The sequence below is a fragment of the Dipodomys merriami genome, unplaced genomic scaffold, assembly GCF_024711535.1.
Source record: "Dipodomys merriami isolate MVZ:Mamm:240054 unplaced genomic scaffold, mDipMer1.0.p SCAF_14, whole genome shotgun sequence".
Lineage (NCBI taxonomy): Eukaryota > Metazoa > Chordata > Mammalia > Rodentia > Heteromyidae > Dipodomys > Dipodomys merriami.
The window spans coordinates 13,591,663-13,612,478 of record NW_027202715.1 but is presented as its reverse complement, the minus strand read 5'-3'; positions in this window follow the sequence as shown (position 1 = coordinate 13,612,478).

Below are 20,816 nucleotides of genomic sequence, written 5' to 3'. Positions count from 1 at the left end.
AGAGCAGCTTTGCAACCTTATTAGACAGGTGCTGCCTTTTCACAAGAGAGAACATAGCATTGTTCAGATGCAAGTCACCATGGCTCACCAGTCAGCTGATTCCCTCTCCCAACTCCTGGGTAGCCCAGTGCGGAGGCAGCCAGCACATAGGGACCCTGGCCTTCTCTGTACCTTTGGGCTTGGCCTGCATGCAGCAAAGGTCACGTTGCCTCCCTAGTTACTCAGCAGGACAGAGATGTCTCGAGTCATGTGTAGCATTCTGCCTTCCTTAGTCACTGGCCCAACTTGAGCTGCAGTTTCCTCATCTATAAAATAGGGACAGCTTTGCCTTCCTGGCTATGTCACCAATAGCATGCAAACTCTTGGCTAATACCTGTTTTCTCCTCTTCATTAAGGATGGGCACTGGTGACTTATATCTATAATCCTAGCTACTCAGGAGGTTGAAATCTGAAGATCTCAGTTCAAAGCCAGCCAGACAGGAAAATCTGTGAGGCTCTTACCTTCAATGAGCCACCAAAAAGCCAGAAGTGGAGCTGTAGCTCAAGTGGTAGAGCACTGGCTCTGATCAGAAAAAGCTAAGGGACTGTGCCCAGAGCTTGAATTCAAGCAGTACTGGTGCATGCATCTGCACTTGTGTGTGCATACACACATACACATACACACACACACACACACACACACACACACCTGTAATTAAGGAGATCCTTGGCAGTGAACCCTGCCTAACCAGTAGCAGGGTGGGGCCAAGGTGGGGTTAGAATATTTGGGAGCCAGAGGTTCTGCTAGTCAGGAGTTGAGGAGAGAGCTTCAGATTCTTGCTCACGTGGTCCAGTCTGGAGGCAGGCTCTTCCTTAGGCTTCTAGGTGTGGCCAGATCTAATTAGTGTTTACTAAGATCATGGGCCTTCACAGCCCAAGCTCTTCAGAGCTCTTCAAAGTGAGGCCCTCTCCCATTCCTGCTCAGTGATGGTAGGCCTAGGGCTATGGTCAGAGTGGGGCTTTGAGCAACAAGACCACTGAGTCACAAGGGCATACCTGTCATTTCCATGTTCTTGGGGCAGAGGAGGATCCAAGGAAGCTGTCTTTGAAAAAAGGGATGGAGCCAAATGCTGGTGGCTCCCTCTTGTAATCCTAGCTACTCAGGATGCTGCGAGCTGAGAATTTGGTTAGAAGCCAGCCTGGGCAGGAAAGTCCAGGAGGTTCTTATTTCCAATTCACCACCAAAAAAGCTGAAAGTTAGGCACTGACTGGCAGGATTACACACTGCCTATAATCCTAGTTACTTAAAAGACTGAGATCTGAGGATTAGAGTTCAAAACCAGTATGTGTAGTAAAGCTGGTGAAACTCTTATCTCCAATTAACTATTTTTTTTAAGCCAGAGGGCTGGGAATATGGCTTAGTAGTAGAATGCTTGCCTAGCCTGCATGAAGCCCTGAGTTTGATTCCTCAGTACATATAAACAGAAAAGGCCAGAAGTGGCACTATGGCTCAAATGGTAGAATGATAGCCTTGAGTACAGATTGGCTCCGCCTGACAGAGCCCAGGCCCTAAGCCCCAGGACTGGCAAAAAAAAAAAAAAAAAAAAAAAAAAGCCAGAAGTGGAGCTGTAGAGAAAGAGCACCAGCCTTGAGTAAAAATGCTAAGGGACAGTCACTGAGTTTAAGCCTAAGGGACAGTGCCCAGGTCCTGAGTTCACATTTCAGTAAGAGAGCACACACATACACAGACACAGACGCACAGACACACACACACATATACACGTGTGTATCCATATATATGCAATATGCATATGATTCTTGCTACCCTGTGAACCTGGAAGGGATTGGAAAAAAGGGGCAGTGGGTTGGGTGGGGGGGGAGGGGAGAGGCAGGTCCTGGTACTCAAACAAGCCCAGTGAGTCAACCCTGTTTTCCCCTTGTTCCAGAATATTCTACTCAGTGTCAGAAAGGAGAGGGCTGCTGATGAGAAGAGCACTGAATGAAGCATGGGAACATTCCCTGGACTGGTAAAAGACCTTCCCATCTCCCCTGTGCATGGGTGTGACCCCTACTCCCATATGGATTCCCTTTGTTCATTTTTTTGACAGGAGACACACAACAGTTACAGAAAGCTTTTACACCCACTAAACTCCTCTCTCATGGACCCTAGACTAGGGGTGCTTGTCCCAATTCCCCTCACTGCAGCTCACCTGCCCTCAGAAAGAGGCTTCTACCAGAGCTTAGCCCCATGGCAGGGCTCTGGCTCTAGTGCCAGGTGCAAAGTCCAGCCCAGGAACCCTGACCCCAGACGCAAATGCTGCCCCTCTCCAAGTCCCCTTCCCATGAGATTCTGCCCTGGGATGAACCTGGGGTGAGCACTGTGACTCCAAATGACATCTTACTATAAATTACCTGTGTCCAGAAACAAGTCCTAAATGCCTGGCAGGATGAAGGCAAGAGGCCAGGAGAAGCCAAAATGCCCAGGACTGGACTTGGGCCTCTGACCCTTCTGCTCTGATTAGATCCAGTCCCATCTGATCTTCTGGCTCCAGCTGTGACCAGTTTCCTGTCCTCCTGGATCAGCCTGTGTGCCCAGACCGGCTTCCGTATTCCTCTCAGACATATGCCTCATTCTGGACTCCTTTCTTTCTTTTTCTTTTTCTTTTCTTCTTTTCCTTTTACCCTCTATTTGTATGTATGAGTGTATATGTGTCTGGACATTCTTTTTGTGTGTTTGGGGCTTGACCTCAGGACCTGGCTGCTGTCCCTGAGCTTCTTTGTCTCAAGGTTAGCACTCTGCCACTTGAGCCGCAGTGCCACTTCCAGCTTTTCTCTGAGTACTACCACTTTTAGTTTATTGGAGATGAGTCTCATTGACTTTCCTGCCCCAGCTAGCTTCTAACTGTGATCCTCAGATCTCAGCCTCCTAGGATTATAAGCATGAGCCACCAAGCACTCAGCTCTGGGTACTCACTCTTCTTTATCTTTTTCTGCTCAAGGCTGATGCTCTACCACTGAGCCACAGCTTCACTTCTGGATTTTTTGCTGGTAAATTGGAGTTAATAGTCTCTCTGATTTATCTACCCAGGTAGGCATCTAACCTCGGTCCTCAGATCTCAGCTTCCTGACTAGCTAGAATGACGGGCATGAGCTACTGGCACCAGGCTCCTTGACTCCTTTTGTGGGGAATAAAGTGAATGATGCACCAAGTCATTGATGCGCAAGACATCTGACTCTGAGTGAAAAGCTGCTTATAGGATGACTTAGCAGCTGACTGATTGATGAGATAACCATAAAGCCCAGAACTGAGTGGCAAATGGGACATCACAAGCAGTGGTAGAGGGAGAATCAATTAGTAGGGAGAAGAGTGAATCCCCATAAAATGACACATGCCAGAAAGCACAGACCAAAAGAACTCCCCTGCTCAGAATGCAAAAAAAAAAAAAAAAAAGGAGGAAGAAAAGATTCTCTTCTAAAATTCACTCAACCTCCAAAAGTGCATTTGTTTTCCTGTTGGTGTGTGTGTGTGTGTGTGTGGGTGGGTGGGTGGGTGGGTGGGTGTGTGTGCACACGCGCACGCGTGCGCACGTGCACTGGTCTTAGGGCTTGAACTCAGGGCCTTTGGCACTTTCCCTGAGGTTTGGTGTTCAAGGCTGCCACTCTACTATTTGAGCCACAACTGCACTTCTGACTTTTGGGTGGTTAATTAGACACAAGAGTGGTTTCGAACCTTGATCCTCACATCTCAACCTCCTGAGTAGCTCGGATTACAGGTGTGAATCAGCAATGTCTGGCAATGTGTTTAAATTATCCAATAAAACTGAGGTGAGGGGACTTTCAAATTGGGGAACAAAGTTGTTTTGTATAAACTCTCTGGGTATCTCTGCCCAGCAGACACCTGATCTTATAAGATTTTCATTAAAGTCTCAGTTTTGTTGTACTTTGTGTCTCCAAGTGCCCCCCCCTTTCTTTTTTTTTTTTTAGCTTGGCCAAATGAGTATGTTTCTTGTATTTTCTAGTCACTCCTAACCACATTTAGGCTCCAGATGACTCCAGTCTAAAACATGGGCTCCAGACCCTCCTGGAGGGAGCTACTTAACCGGATTACTCAAAGTTGAAGATGACTCATGTGAGTCCCACCCACCATCACCTCATCTTAGAAGAAGGGCCCCCAGAGTAGCCCTTGAACACAGGTGCCCATGCCAGCATATCCTGAGTCAAAAGGTCAAGTCCAACCTCCTCTGGGATAGGGACAATCTGGTTTTGCCAGGAGTAAACCCATTTTCCAAGGGGAATTTGCTCTCTGTTTGGCAAACACCCAACGGGCTGAATCATCAGTCAAGAAGAGCCAACATTTCAAATAGCAATTTGCCAACTTAGTAATTACCAATGCTCTTGTTAAAATGTTTGTATTGCACAGCAAAATACGTAGGGCTGACGTAGGACAATTCCTTGTATGGTTTGAAATGAGCTGTCAGACTTGCCTGCATCTGTGAATGTCATCCAGGCACCTGATGGCAGTCAGGGGACACAAGCAAATGAGTACCTGAGAGCCTTCAGATAGATGTGAAGGACCCGTGAGAGTTGATGGAATGCTGATGACCAGCAACAGTGGCAATTCTTTCTGTGGATGTACCAGTACCGGGGCTTGAACTCAGGACCTCACCCTCTTGCTTGGCTCTTTCACTAAGTTGTAGACATTATATGAGCCACACCACCCCTTCCAGCTTATTGGTGCTTAATTAGAGAAAAGAGTCTCACAAACTTTTCTGTTGGGGCTTGCTTTGAACCTCAACCCATTGATCTCAGTCTCCCGAGTAGCTAGGATTACAGGTGTGAGCCACCTGTGCCTAGCTACTAATTATCTCCCTGGATCTGGAGGAGCAGAAGAGAGATCTGTGGCTTAGAGCCTTCCTCTGAGGAATACCACCATTGTCAAACCATACATAGTAAGGAGGGAGCTCTCTCCTCTCAATTTCCTACCAATAGCCCCTGTTGACTGACCCCTAACTACAATCAAGCTTATTATGCATAAACATAAATGACCTTTGCCAAAATGTGAAGTTCAACACATCATCAATAATGAATCATCAACATGAACCCTGGGATACAAAACACAGAAAAGAAAACAACATTGTTTCTTTTGTGTGTGTGTTAGTACTATGGGTTGAACTCAGGGCCTGGGTACTGTCCCTTAACATTTTTGCCCAAAACCAGTGCTCAGTGGGGCACCAGTGGCTCACTTCATAATCCTAGCTACTCAGGAGGCTGAGATACAAGGATCACAGTACAAAGCCAGCCTGGGCAAGAAAATCTGTTAAGACTGTTATCTCCAATTAAACATTAAAAAAAAAAACTGGCCCTGGGATCTAGCTCAGTGGCAAAGTGCTTGCCTAGCAAGTGCAATGTACTGGGTTCAATCCCCATTACCAAAGAGGAAAAGACAAAACAACAATAAAAAAAAAAAACAGAACAAAAACAAAAAATGCTGGAAATGGAGCTGTGACTCAAGTTGTAAAGCTCAGAGACAGTACCAAGACCCTGAGTTTAAGCCCCAGAACTAACACACACACACACACACACACACACACACACACACACACACACACACACACACACACACACAGAGAGAGAGAGAGAGAGCAGGTGCTTTACAACTTACTTGAATCACAATTCCACTTCTGGCTTTTTGCTGCTTAATTGAAAATAAGAGGTGTTGGATTTGTCTGCCCAGTCCAACTTCAAACTGTGATCTTCAAATCTGTATAGCTAGTATTAAAGGCATGAGCCATTGGCTTTTGGCCATTTCTGAGATATTCCTACCAAACCTCTATAACCTCTGTCCAACATGTGAAAATATCAGACAAACCCAAACCAAAGCACATTTGACAAACACAGATGCAGACAAAATAAAATTGTCAAGATTGTGAAAGAACAAGAAAGGTGAACAACTGTGATTACAGTCCTGTGAAACTTCAGAAGACTAGGAAGGAATAACTATAAAATGCACTTTGGGATCTTGGATGGAATCCTGGAAACAAAAAGACACCAGTGGAAAAAACTGATGAAATTCCAATAAGGTGTTTAACTAGTAAGTTCATTTACTTAGTTAACTTGTTATAAAAGTACAGACCAGCCAAGATCAAGATTAGAGCCAGAAGCTGGCACTAGTAGTCAGAAGCTGGGTGCTAGTAGTCCATGCCCGTAATCCTACCTACTCAGGAGGCTGAGATCTGAGAATCACAGTTCAGAGCTAGCCCAGGCAGGAAAGTCTATGAGACTCGAATCAGCAATTAACCACCAGAAAACTGGAAGTGGCACTGTGGCTCAAAATGACAGTGTTTGCCTTAAGCAAAAAAGCTCAGGGATAGAACCCAGGCCTTGCTTGAGTTCAAGGCCTATGACCAAAAAAAAAATAGGGGACTGGGAAGGTGGCTCAGTGGTAGACTGTTTGCCTTGCATGCATGAGGCCCTGGGTTTGATTCCTCAGCACCACATAAACAGAAAAAGTCAGAAATAGCACTGTGGCTCAAGTGGTAGGGTACTAGCCTTGAGCTGAAGAGCTGAGGGACAGGTCCCAGGCCCAGAGTTCAAGCCCCATGACTGACCAAAAAAAAAATTAAATACAAAACTAAAATAAAAACAAAAAGGTTTGGATGATGAGGGAGGAGACCTTGGGTTTCATACAAGCTGGTTATGAAGTAGAAAAGTTACCCCTCCAGGAAAAGGCACTTTCTATCGTTCAGTTGCTGGAGTATGGCCTCTATACAGTTGTGGGAATGTGGCCTGGTAGTATTACTGCTGGAATGTGGGTTGGGGCAGACTAGGTAGGGCCATTTGAATCAAAAATGTAAACCCACAACACATTATTTTAAATATTAACACAGAAGGGGTAGAAACAGGATGTCAAGATTCCTGCACAACTAGAAAGGAACTGACCACCTGGTCAGAAATTAATGACAGCCTGCCTGACTTTTTGTATATCTGGATGCCTATTTTGTGTATAACCAGCTTGTATAAAACCCAAGTTATCCCCTCCCTCGGGATCCAAACTTCTTTCTGGCACTAGCCTGGTTCAGATCGCAGGCAATAAACTTCTTTATCCTCTCTAAAAAGTGGTCTTGATCTTAGCTGGTCTGTAATGCCACAACATTTGGAGGCACCAGCCAGATCACTTCTACCCACCCGTCACTGTTTGAGGCCCTCTCCCTGGACGCTCCCTATGATACCCATGGATTCTGATGATGTTCCAGGACCTGCCCCTCAGAGACTATGCAAGAGTGCTGAACAAGATCTGTTCTATATTTAGGTGAGTTAACTCATTGGGGCTTCCTGAGTTGGGTGACTGAGTAATGGCCTATCTGGATGCGAATCTGAAGTCTGACATGTTTTGGTTTTGACTGGCCTTGGCCATGACTCTAGTTGTTTGAATTGTTCCTTGTCAGAATTGGTCCTGATAAGAACAGCCATTTGGCCTCAGAAGACATTGGTTGTCATTTTGTCTGTCTGCAAGTGATGGGAATCTGCCTTGTTCTCATAACCCCATGTTACTCCCATGGCCCACTGACCACCCTCCCCTACTGAGGACCCCTCCTGGTTCTCAAGAAAACCTCACCCGGGGCTGGGAAGGTGGCTCAGTGGTAGAGTGCTTGCCTTGCATGCCTGAGGCCCTGGGTTCGATTCCTCAGCACCACATAAGCAAAAAGAAAAAAGCCGGAAGTGGCCCTGTGGCTCAAGTGGTAGAGCGCTAGCCTTGAGCTGAAGAGCTGAGGGACAGTGCCCAGGCCCAGAGTTCAGGCCCCACGACTGGACCCAAAAAAAAAAAAAAAAAAAAGAAAAGAAAAGAAAACCTCACCCTTTACCTTAGCTGAAAGTGCCGGATTGCAGGCATCAGGAGGATAGCCCTACCATAAACCGCCAAATGGGATGGTTTGCCCCTTAAGTCCCAAACAGGACAGTTCAGATAATAAATCCCCAATAGAACAGGACAAAGAAATTCCAAAGAAGAATCTCACCCTAGAGTGTATGAAAGACTACAACCCCCAGACTTCCCACTCTTTGTTTCTCTGACCCTGCTCAGTGTTACATGGAGGCCCTCTGCAGCCATGATCAAAGCCTCTTCTGGTCTGCTGAGGTCTCTGCCTTCTTTCTCTCCTTTTGTTTACTGATCTTTCCTAACATTCACGACTCAGTTTCCTAACAGTAAGTGTGCTGTCTTATGTAATCCTTCTCTCTCTAGGTTGTGTCAGGGCAGTGGCTCAAGGCATTCTTTGTCTGGGGTTCCCTTACCTAGTGCCTGCACCCACTGCACTTGGCTCAGTCTCTAGAAGCATGGATTCTTCCAATAGCAAGCCCACTGTCCTTCCATGCATGCTTATGAACTTGAACTGGGGATTCTGGGGAGGCTGGGAGTCACATGAGCCCAGGAAACTTATCAATTCCTGGCTCACTGTGGCCCAGGCCATGTCCCTCTGACTGTGGGGATGTGCCTGTAATGTGGATGCTAAAGTCCTCACAGCCAGAATGGACACTAGAAAGAACCACCAGTCCTCTAGACTCTGCCTGAAGACACGCCTCCCCCCTATAAAAAGTTAATCTCTCTGGGTAATATAGTTTGGACTCAATATAAATGGGCATGTAAAGTTCTCTGATCTAAAAATGGGTTAAAAACAGAGTAAGGCCACTGCTTAAAATACATAATTAAAATTTTTTAAAGAGATTTTTTTGTGGAGACTGTAAAATTAACTATTAGCAAATTCAGAGCCCTTTGAGAGCCAAAATAGCCCAATTTTGGTGTAGGATGGGGGGGGTCATTAGACCCACCTTAAACTTCTATAAAGTTTATAAAATAATTTGGGCTGGTGGCTTATGCCTGTAATCCTAGCCACTCAGAAGGCTGAGATCTGAGGATTACGGTTCAAAGCCAGCCTGAGCAGGAAAGTCCATGAGACTTTTATCTCCAATAAACCACCAGGAAACCAAATGGCACTGTGGCTCAAGTAGTAGAGCACTAGCCTTGAGTTGAAGAGCTCAGGATCAGCCCAGAGTTCAAACCCCATGACCGACAAAAAAATAAATATAATAATAATAATATATAATAACAATAATAATTTGAGAAAGGTGTCTCCCTCTCCCTTCTGTAATCTGGTTTGAGCACCCTTCCCCTCCTTAAAATTAAGACCCATCAAAGGAATGTTCAAAAGTCAATTCATCTGCTAGAGTGCCTTCCTCACAAAATTATTCCAAATTTTTTAATCTTCAACTGTGTTTAAGAGTAGAGATTCTATTTGTTGTTGGCAAAAGCTTTATATTGTTTTAGTCTTTGTTTTTCTTGTACTGATCATATGGTTCTATTATGCTATGGGCAATAATGTTATTTGCCACTGGAATTCCAGAAAAGTTAGAGCAGATTTTCATTTTTTAAAACCTAAGCACACCTTAAGACCTTTGTGCACAACTGTGTATAGATATGTGAATATAGTCCAGATACTTTAATGCATAAAAACTACCATCACTGTAACTAAGAGTCATCTGGTTCCCCAGGCAAAATGGGGGAAAAAAAAAACAGGCAGTTTTAAACTCAAACTGCAAAGAGGGTCATCAGATTTGGGTAGTAACAGATGTGTCTAAGGGTTATTGCATTGGAAAAAAGAGTAACTATGTTATTTGGGTTCAAAGGTTTTATAAGGGTTATTTTTAAATGCCAATTAAAGAAAAATCAGTTAAGACAAGGAAGTGTCAAGAAAAGGGAAGTTAATAAAGGAAGATGTTGAAAGGAAATTGAGGAAACAAAAAGAATGGTTTCTTTGGAGAGAAACAATTTGGGAAGTAAGAATTGTCTTAGATGTTTGTTTCAAAATGGAGAAAGAGAGAAATTCAGAATTACTACAGAACGTTCTAGTAAGTAGCAGATGGTATGTCTTGAATATTGTAAGATAGAGCTAATTAGTAATGTTGGTATGTGATTAAGGTTGCTATGATTTAAAAACTAATCTAAAGAACTTTTTCCTAAGGTCAGGATTAATACATTGATGTAAAACTAGCAACTTATTCTTTATGTCCTTTTATGAAAGTAGTTGCTTGTATACTATTAAACTTGTCAAGTTTTTAATGATAAAAAACTAAGTAATGGGCTGAGAAGATGGCTTAGTGGTAGAGTGCTTGTCTAGCATGCATGAAGCCCTGGGTTTGATTCCTCAGTATCACATTAACAGGAAAACCCAGGGTGGCCCTGTGGCTCAAGTGGTAGAGTGCTAGCCTTGAGCAAAAAAAAGCTCAGTGACAGTGCTCAAGCCCTGAGTTCAAGCCCCAGAACTGGCCCATAAATAAATAAGTAAATAAAATAAGTAGTAACTAAACCAAAGTCCATTTAAGTGTTTGCTATGTCATGAGCCTTCAAATGATGAGCTTTTAAATAATATTTAAAACTAAAAAGCTATTTCTGTTTCCTGAATATTTAAGCCACCTTGGATACAGAGCTAAAAAGGACCCAAGCAGACCTGTGTTTCTGCATTCCTCATTGTAATAAAAAAAAAGGCTTAGTTATATCTACAATGGTTTTTATCTTAATTAGTATCCTAAAGTGCTATATAAAATTAAGAATAACTAGATACTCTAATCCAATGCTATTTCAAAACTTTCATGACTACTCTTAAGTTTTGCTATTACAGATTTGATCCTCTGTCCTAAATATAGTCAGACTCACAGAGAGACCAATGACTTGTTAAACTTGATTCTTAATAAATTCCAGAACTTGGTGCCAATGGCTCACACTTATAATCCTAGCTACTCACAAGGCTGAGCGCAAGCAGAAAGACTCTGTTTTGGTTTTTTTTGTATTGTTTTGTTTTGTTAGTCCTGGGGCTTGAACTCAGGGATTGTGCACTGTGCCTGAGCTTCTTTTGCTTAAGGCTAGCACTCTACCACGTGAGTCACAATTCCACTTCCAACTTTTTCTGTTTATGTGGTACTGAGCAATCGAACCCAGGGCTTCATGCATGCTAGGCAAGCACTCTACTGCTAAGACACATTCCCAGCCCCCAGAAAGACTCTTATCTCCAAGAAACTACTCAGAAAAAGCCAAAAGTGGCTCTGTGGCTCAAGTGGTAGAGTGCTAGCCTTGAGCACAAACAGGCTTAGTGACAGCATCCAGGTCCTGAGTTCAAACCCCAGGACGGGAAAAAACTGAAATAAAATAAGTTCCTGTGTGTAAACGATTTCTACTGATCTCCTTGCCTCTTAAATTGGAAATAAAAGGGTCTATCAGCACTGACCCTTACCTGACCTGTCAGTCACATCCCTCCAACATATGATTTGGCCAACAAGGACACATCATCCCACCAAGGAGCAAAAATGCTAACTGGGACATTATCCCAGCAAGGAGAAGACAATTAACCAGACCTACCATGACAAAGTTCATCCTGGTGACAAGGGACCAACCAGAGGCACTTAGGAAGAACTGCTCAGATAAGAGGGGATGGGTTAGGTCCTGAATGGAGTCACTTGTATTTGCGCTTCCAAAAGTAACTAAAGCTGGGAGGTCAAAAGAAAATAGTTGGGCTGGGAAGATGGCTCAGTGGTAGAGCGCTTGCCTTGCATGCATGAGGCCCTGGGTTCGATTCCTCAGTACCACATAAGCAGAAAAAGCTGGGAGTGGCGCTGTGACTCAAGTGGTAGAGCACTAGCCTTGAGTTGAAGAGCTGAGGGACAGCACCCAGGTCCAGAGTTCAAGCCCCACAACTGACAAATAAATAAATAAATAAAAGAAAATAGTCCATAAGCAGACCTATCTAATGTCCAGACCCATCTACTTTATAACTGGGCAGGAACTTACATTCTTGCCTATCTGTCATCTATTTCTAATTATAGTGGGCAGTTAAAATGCTAAGGCTGTCTAAAAAAATTGATTTAAGGACTGGGAATATGGCTTCATGGTAGAGTGCTTGCCTAACATGTATGAAGCCCTGGGTTCAATTCTTCAGTACCCATAAACAGAAAATGCCTGAAGTGGCACTGTGGCTCAAGTGGTAGAATGCTTTACTTGAGCACAAAGAGGCTCAGGGACAGTGCCAAGGCTGAGTTTAAGCCCTAGGTAGGTCTGGGGAAAAAATGGTTTAAAAGTGACAAAGATGTCCCAACAGGTAGTAGGGAAAAATCCTATCCTTAGTGTCTGCTCAAGGCCCTAATTCACGGTAAATTTGGTCTGGCAGCAGCCATATGAGTTCATCTGCTTAGGGAAAGAGGGAAGGCTGAGCATGAATAAATCAAGGCACTCTTTTGGAGGCTCACAATAAAGATACCTGGCCTTTTGGATCTAATAGATCTATTAGTTAAATGTTATGTGTATATTCCAGAAACTCAGAGAATGTCTCCTCAGTCCTTCAATTACTGCTCTTAGCTTTAATGAGCTTCTTACCTCATGGTTCTTTGGATCTATTTAGATTTTTAAAAAATGCTGTTCATCTTTATGGTACTAGTATTTGGGAGATATTAATTTGTTGTTCTTTATATTATTTTTGTGGCTTATTATCCTCCCTTCCTTCTCAAATAGCTTCCTTTTCAGTTTGTAATTAGTGTTCCTAATGATATCCCATTAATCTGACAACTAAATTTCCCATGTCACCCTTGCTAAAGACAAGACAGAATCCTTAGCTATGCAAGGCCAACACCTTTATTCAGCTTGAAACAATTACAGAAGATAGATCTTCACTCATCAATTTCCCTTAAGATGGAGGGACTGAAGTAATTTTTAGGGGAAAATGAGGCAGAATAGATCATGAAAATAGTCATGAAAGAGCAGTTGTGACAAATAATGACCCTCTTGGGGGTGGAGACCTCACTTATGAAAAATAGTCACAGGCCCAATGCTTCTATGTCTGTCCAGGAAATAGGAATAGACACTCCAACGGTCAAAGTCTGAAGAATGAGATTCTGGGTTACTGACAGAGACCCAGGGGTCTCTTTTATCATCCTGAGCCTCCTGTAGTCCCGGCCACCTGTGCAAATGGGGCCTTGGCTGATCTCAAAGAGCCCTTTTGGAATTGTGGTATCTATACACAATGGAATATTATGCAGCCATTAGAAATGACAAAATAATGGCATTTGCAGGGAAATGGATGGAGCTAGAAGGAATCATGTCTAGCGAGGTAAGCCAAGAGCAAAGAGACAAACGGTACATGGTCTCCCTGATCAGTGGATGCTAAATCCAAAATGTTAGGTGATACGACAAAACTAACAGGACTTAAGAAACAAAGAACTCCCACTCATCTGGTCGAACCACTACTAAATATCCCCATGCGGCTGATCACATGTATGGTGTATAACATGTGAACACCGTTATATGTTACAGACTGTGATAGACAATTTGCTCCAGGAAAGTTAGAATGAACTTGTGACTTTAAACGAGCATCATTATTCCACAATATTGTGAAATTCCGGAAATTATGTAATCACTTAATCACAATTTAAAAAAAAAAAAAGAACCTCGGGGAAGGTAGGGAGGGAGGGGATGGTAGGGGGAAAACAATGGAGGGGGTAACAATGTTCAAGAGGAAGTGTACTCATTGCCTCACTCATGTAACTGTAACCCTCTGTATAGTATCTTTACAATAAAAAAAAAAGAGCTCTTTTGGCCTCCTATTTCTTTTTCTTTCTTTTTTTTTTTGGGGGGGGGGGTCCAGTCGTGGGGCCTGAACTCTGGGCCTGGGCACTGTCCCTCAGCTCTTCAGCTCAAGGCTAGCGCTCTACCACTTGAGCCACAGCTCAACTTCCGGCTTTTTTCTTTTTGCTTATGTGGTGCTGAGGAATCGAACCCAGGGCCTCAGGCATGCAAGGCAAGTGCTCTACCACTGAGTCACCTTCCCAGCCCGGCCTCCTATTTCTTTAAGGGCCCATTTATCAATTACTCACATGCTTTCAGCATGCATGGGTAATGTTACCCTACAAGACAATATTGCTTATATGCCCCTGAGGAAACCAATTTTGTGAGTGCTGATGACCTAAAATCATGTATTGATGGGTCTTTGCAAATGACCTGTGCATTTTTGTGCTGACACAGGTCTGAGTATATGGAGGGGAAGCAGGTCTCAGCCTCATGGTGCCCCATCTGACCCATACCAAGAGGGCTGTGATACCAGCCCTGATTGGCACAGGATCACTGGGGCCTCTGCCATTGGGACCACTGCTCTCATGAAAGGAGATGTTGACCCCAAGACACTGAGCAAGACCATCGACCTGAACCTGCAGAGATTGGAGATGGCCGTCAGACCTATACACTCAGCACAACTCCCTGGCTAAAGTTGCCCTCCAAAACTGATGTGGCCAGGGCTGAGAAGGTGGCTCAGTGGTAGAGCGCTTGCCTTGCATGCACGAGGCCCTGGGTTTGATTCCTCAGCACTGCATAAGCAAAAAGAAAAAATGCCAGAAGTGGCACTGTGGCGCAAGTGGTAGAGCGCTAGCCTTGAGCTGAATTGCTGAGGGACAGCACCCAGGCCCAGAGTTCAGGCTCCATGACCGGACCCAAAAAAAAGAAAGAAAGAAAAAAAAACTGATGTGGCCTGGTTCTATGCACAGGAGGACTATGTGCAACACTTGGGGAAGCAAGCTGATTTTACACCAAATAAATGACACATCAAATTGGTATGAAAATCTTTTTAATTGGAACTCAAGGTTACACCCTTAATTAGTGGAATTACTGAATTCTACTCCTTCTCACATGTGGCCTGTGCTTCCTTATAAGATCCACTTGTCTGCAATGATAGTAGTACTTAAGTCTAAATGAAATGAGTTATGTACTAGAGGAGGGCATTAAGTAGACAAAAGTTACCCCTCCTGGCAAAGGCACTTTCCAGCATCCAGTTGCCAGAATCTGGCCCCCCCCACACAGTTATGGGAATATGGCCTGGTAGGGCTGTTGCTGGAAGCTGGGGGAAGACAAGGAAGGGCCATGTGAATCAATAGCGGAAGCCCACAGGCATTTTTAAACATAGCAATACAGAAGAGTTAGAAACAGGATGTCATGATTCCTGCACAACTAGAAAGGAATTGACCACCTGGTCAGAAGGTGATGACAGCCTGCCTGACCTTTTATATATCTGATTAATGCCTATTGTGTAACCAGCTTATATTAAAGCCCACGGTCTCTCCTCTCTCGGGATCCAAACTTCTTTCTAGCACTAGCCTGCTTCAGATTGCAGGCAATAAACTCCTTTATCCTCTCTAAAAAGTGGTCTTGATCTTAGCTGGTCAGCGCACGCATGCACGTGCACACACGCGCGTGCGCGCGCGCACACACACACACACACACACACACCAAGTTGTTAATCAGAAAGGCAAAGGTCAGGTGGGAGTGACCAACTCCAGTGGAGGTGTGCAGTTACCTTGTGGTCTTTCTCTTACTGATCTAGATAGCCCCACCTGGGTCTGCCCAAAGCACATGTTCCCACAGACAGCCTCATGTGGCCACATTCTGGCAAAATAGATTTTGCGAGGAACAGAATTACTAGAGAGGGGTAACTATGTCTACTTCAAACTAACTTAAACTCATTTAACTTTAGTACTGAATCTAGTAACTAGATTTTTTTTTACTAAATAATTTCATTGTTGTCTTAAAAGTGATAAATAATGGGATTGCCTTTACATATATCAAATAATAAGTACATTTTCTATTGCATAGTATCATCTATTTCCTGAACTGAGTGACTTAAAATTCACTTGATTAACCTAATAAATTTGATTATTTGTGAATAACTTTAAAAAATCACTGTAGTCAAATTCACTTATGTTCATTTCCTGAATTTGATCACTGTTCTATGGCTATTCTATTTATTTATTTATTTATTTATTATCAGTGGTGGGGCTTGAACTCTGAGCCTGGGCACTGTCACTGAGCTCTTCAGCTCAAGGCTAGCGCTCTACCACTTGAACCACAGTGCCACTTCTGGCTTTTTCTGTTTGTGTGGTGCTGAGGAGTCAAACCCAGGGCCTCATGCATGCCAGGCAAGCACTCTACCACTGACCCACCTTCCCAGCCCCATGTCCTATGGTTATTTAAGATGTGAACTTTCAATCTAGGCACTAGTGGCTCACTCCTTTTTTTTTTTTTTTTTTTTTTGCTGGTCGTGGGGCCTGAACTCTGGGCCTGGGTGCTGTCCCTCAGCTCTTCAGCTCAAGGCTAGTGTTTTACCACTTAGGCCACAATGCCACTTCCAGCTTTTTCTGCTTATGTGCTGAGGAATGGAACCCAGGGCCTCATGCATGCAAGGCAAACACTCTACCACTGAGCCACCTTCCCAGCCCTGTGGCTCACTCCTGTAATCCTAGCTACTTGGGTGGCTGGAATCTGATGACTGAGGGTCAAAGCCAGCCCAGCCAGAAAAGTCTGTGAGATCCTCATCCCCAATTAACTAAAAAAAGCTGGAAGTGGAGCTGTGTCACAAGGTAGTAGAGCACTTGAGCAAAAAAGCTTAGGGACAGTTCCCAGGCCCTAAGACTAGCACACATGTGTGCATGCATTCATGCATGCACGTGTGCACCCCTCCCCCACCCCCACACACAAAGCAATCTTTCAAAAGGCTAGGGAGGAATACATAGAAACTGTAGTAGGAATGGCAGAGAGGTATTTATTCTGTTGGCCATGAAACCCTTGTGTTATGGTATATTAAAAGCTATCAGGAGCCATGTGCTGGTGGCTCACACCATAATCCTAGCTACTCAGGAGGCTGAGATCTGAGAATGGCAGTTCAAAGCCAGCTCAGGCAGCAAAGTCCATGAGACTCTTATCTCCAGTTAACTACCAGGAAACTGGAAATGGTGCTGTGGCTCAAGTGATAGAGTGCTCGCCTTGAGCTAAAGAGCTCAGGGACATGCCCAGGCCCAGACTTCAAGCCCCATGACCAAAAAAAAAAAAAGCTGTCAGGGATCTGGGTTCAAATATTAAGTGGAACTGGGCTTTGGTAGCTCACACTTGTAATCCTAACTACTCAGTAGGCTGAGATCTGAGGACTGCAGGTCAAAGCCTGGACAGACAAATCTAAGAGACATTATCTTCAATAAACCAGCAAAAAGCCAGAATTGAAGGTGCTGGTTAAGTAATAAAAGCCCCAACCTTGAGCAGAAAAAGCTAAGTGAGACCATGAAGCCCTGAGTTCAAGCCCAAGTCCTGGCAGACATGTAAAACAAAATATAGAGTGGAATTTCCCAGACATCAGTGGGAGAATCCTATGATGAGAATTGGAGACAGGAAGGTGATCTTCATTCACAAAGGATTGGACTCAAAACAGTCATGTTGGGTTGGAGGCATGGTTCAGGTGGTTGAATGCCAGACAATAAGCAAAAGAAAGTGACAGATAGCAAGTCTTAGACAAAAACTTTAAAAAGACAGTCACTTCACAAAGTGTTCTGCCTCTCAGATCTCTCCTGCTAGTTTTCTCTCTTCCCCCTGTCCTCCCACCATTGCACCCTCCAGGGACTCAGCTCTTGTGTTCTCAAGAGTGGCCTCATTTCCTGGAAGCTACATCTCTCTGACATCTGACTCTGGACTGCTGTGTGTATCATCTACTCTTCCATAGTTCATTTGGTTCATTAGTTCCTTGGGTCAGCCCAGGGAGCTGTCATTCACTCCCTTCCTGGGAGTGGTTGCTTGCAATGTGGATATTCTTCCATCTGGTCCTGCCCTCCCATTTCCAGTCCTTCCTACTTGGGTTCTGCTCAATGTCACCTGCCTTTGGGTTTACACATCTTCCCAGACCTAATTTTTCTGAGATTAAGTATAATATGGGTTGATATGAGCTTTATTTTGCTTCAGATTGCTCTACAGTTGTGTGTGTGTGTGTGTGTGTGTGTGTGTGTGTGTGTGTGTGTGTGTGTGTGTGTGTGTGTGTGTGTGTGTGTGTGTGTGTGTGTGTGTGTGTGTGTGTGTGTGTGTGTGTGTGTGTGTGTGTGTGTGTGTCCTGGGGCTTGTATTCAGAGCCTGAGCACTGTCCCTTAGCTTTTGAGCCACAGCTCTACTTCAAGGTTTTTTTTTTTGGTGGTTAATGGGAGATAGGAGTCTACTCAGACTTTTCTGCCCCAGCTGTGATCCTTAGACTAGCGACAGTAGCTCAGGCCCATAATCCTAGCTACTCAGGAGGCTGAGATCTGAGGATCACAGCTCAAAATCAGCCTGGGCAAGAAAGTCTATGAAAGTTTAATCTCCAAATCACTACCAAAAAGCCAGAAGCAGTGCTGTGGCTCAAGTGGTAGAGCACAAATACCTTGAGTGAAAAAGCTAAGGGACAGTGCCCAGGCTCTGAGTTCAAGCCCCAACACTGGCAAAAAAATAAAAAATAAAAAAAAGTAAGTTCAACAAGAAATGTTCTTACTACTTTACTGATGTAACTGTAACTCTGCTGTACATTACCTTGACAATAAAATTTTAAAAATAAAAAATAGCTGGGCGCCGGTAGCTCACGCCTGTAATCCTAGCTACTCAGGAGGCTGAGATCTGAGGATCACAGCTCAAAGCCAGCCTGGGTAGGAAAGTCCGTGAGACTCTTATCTCCAATAAAGCACTAGAAAATCAGAAGTGGCGCTGTGGCTCAAGCAATAGAGCATTTCCCTTGAGCTGAAGAGCTGAGGGATAGCGCCCAAGCCCAGAGTTCAAGCCCCATGACCCACAAAAATAAATAAATAAATAAATAAATAAATACAAACAAGATTAGGGTGGGGCAGAAACTCAGATCATCTCAGAGTACTCACAGAGTGACAAGATGGCCAGATAATAGGAAAAACAAAACAGGAACTTGCCATAAGTCAGGCATAAAACACAAAAAGAATTCTGAGTATTTGCAGAAAAGGATTTATTAATTAGCTCAATTGCAGTAAAGAGCCCCACAGATCTATGACAAGATATCATGATATATGTGTATACATCAAAAGATCACACTAGGCTAGAGAATGTAGTTCAGTTTCAAGCCTGAAGGAAGCCCTTGGTTGATTTCCTATACTGTAAAACAATAAGCTGGGTTGTGCCTCAGGTGGAAGAGTGTTTGCCTAACAAAGACAAGGTCCTGAGTTCAAACCCCAGTGTTACAAAACAACAACAACCCACACAGATTACACTAAGGGGAAAGAAATGTACATATCACCCAATTTGGAAGAAATAGTTGTATTGTTGAAGTTTGTAGAATTTACAAACTTTATAGATCATGATAATGACATTTGTCATTTTAAAAATTTTTTTTGACAATTTGTCTTGTGAAGGTTAAAATGCATTTGTGACTTTAAGTATCACTATGCCACAATCCCCTGAAACTTGTAAAATTTATGTAATCACTTCATCTCAATAAAAAATTATTTAAAAAAGGAAAAAAAAACAAGGACAACCAATCACTGTATAAGTAAATTACATAGATGTGGAAAAATAGTGAGAAAAACTGTCTTTTTTTTTTTTTTAATCACAGTGTGTTGCTTTAAAGTTCCTACTTTGGCCTAAGGGCTTGGTTCTTATTAAGCAAAACATGAACTGCTCTGAGATAAGGAAGGGGTTTTTTTCATTTTTTTTTTAAATTTTTATTGTGAAAATACTGTACAGAGAGGTTACAATTATATGGGCAAGATAATGAGTACATTTCTTATCAAGCATTGTAGCCTCCTCCTTTGTTTCCCCTTCCCATCCCTAAGGAAGGGTTTTTGAAGTGTAAGGCTTTGTCTTAGACTGGATACATTTCAGGATAGAATTAAGAAATGCTTTAGATTGTTCAAGAAATAGCAAAAGATGTGAGTGTATTTTAAGATTACTTGAGTGTACTGTTCATCTGATTTCAAATCATCTTATGTAAATACATTTTACCCTTATTCACACTAACCAATCATAAGCAGATTGTGAACCTGAGCTCAACCAATCTGAGCAGAAGGGCAGAACCTGTTGCCTTAGGGATAAATAGGGGAGCAGCCTGCCTGCTCTGTGTGCTTGCTTGCCAGATTTGTGGCTGATGGCACACCCTTCTGCAGAAGTAAATTTTGCCTTGTTGAGACAATTCTTTATTTTTGTGTCTATCATTGTGATTCTAATGGTTCATGGAGAGCATATTTATAACAAAATTAAAACTGCAATTGTACTATGTAAAACAAAATGAAGTCAGGTGCTGGTAGCTGACATCTGTAATTCTAGCTAAGGAGGCTGAGATCTGGGGATCATAGTTCAAAGCCAGCCTGGGCATAAAAATCTAACAGACTTCAACTAACCATCAAAAAGCTAGATGTGGAGATATGGCATAAGTGATAGAGCTCCAGCCTTAAGAAGAAATAGCTAAGCAGGAGCCAGAAACCTCAATACTGGCGTGTGTGTGTGTGTGTGTGTGTGTGTGTGTGTGTGTGTGTGTGTGTGTGTGTGTGTGTGTGTGTGTGTGTGTGTGTGGCTTGAATTCAGGGCTTGAGCACTGTCCCTGAGCTTTTTTGCTCAAAATGGGTATTGTACCAGTTGAACCACCATGCCATTTCTGGCTTTTTGGTAGTTAACTGAAGATAACAGTCTCATGGGCTGTGTGCCAGTGACTCTCACCTGTAATCCTAGCTACTTCAGAGGCTGAGATCTGAGCAACATGGTTCAAAGCCAACCTGGGGCTGGAATGTACATATAAAATTATTTTATATATTACATATTTATATATTACATATATAATTTATTATACTATTTTATATATTATATCACATATTATAATATAAATTATATAATATAATATATAATATAGTGTCTATTATATAATATATTTTATATAGTACTGGTCCTGGGCTTGAACTCAGAGCCTGGGCACTGTCCCTGAAATTCTTTTTGCTCAAGACTAGCCTAGCTCTACCAT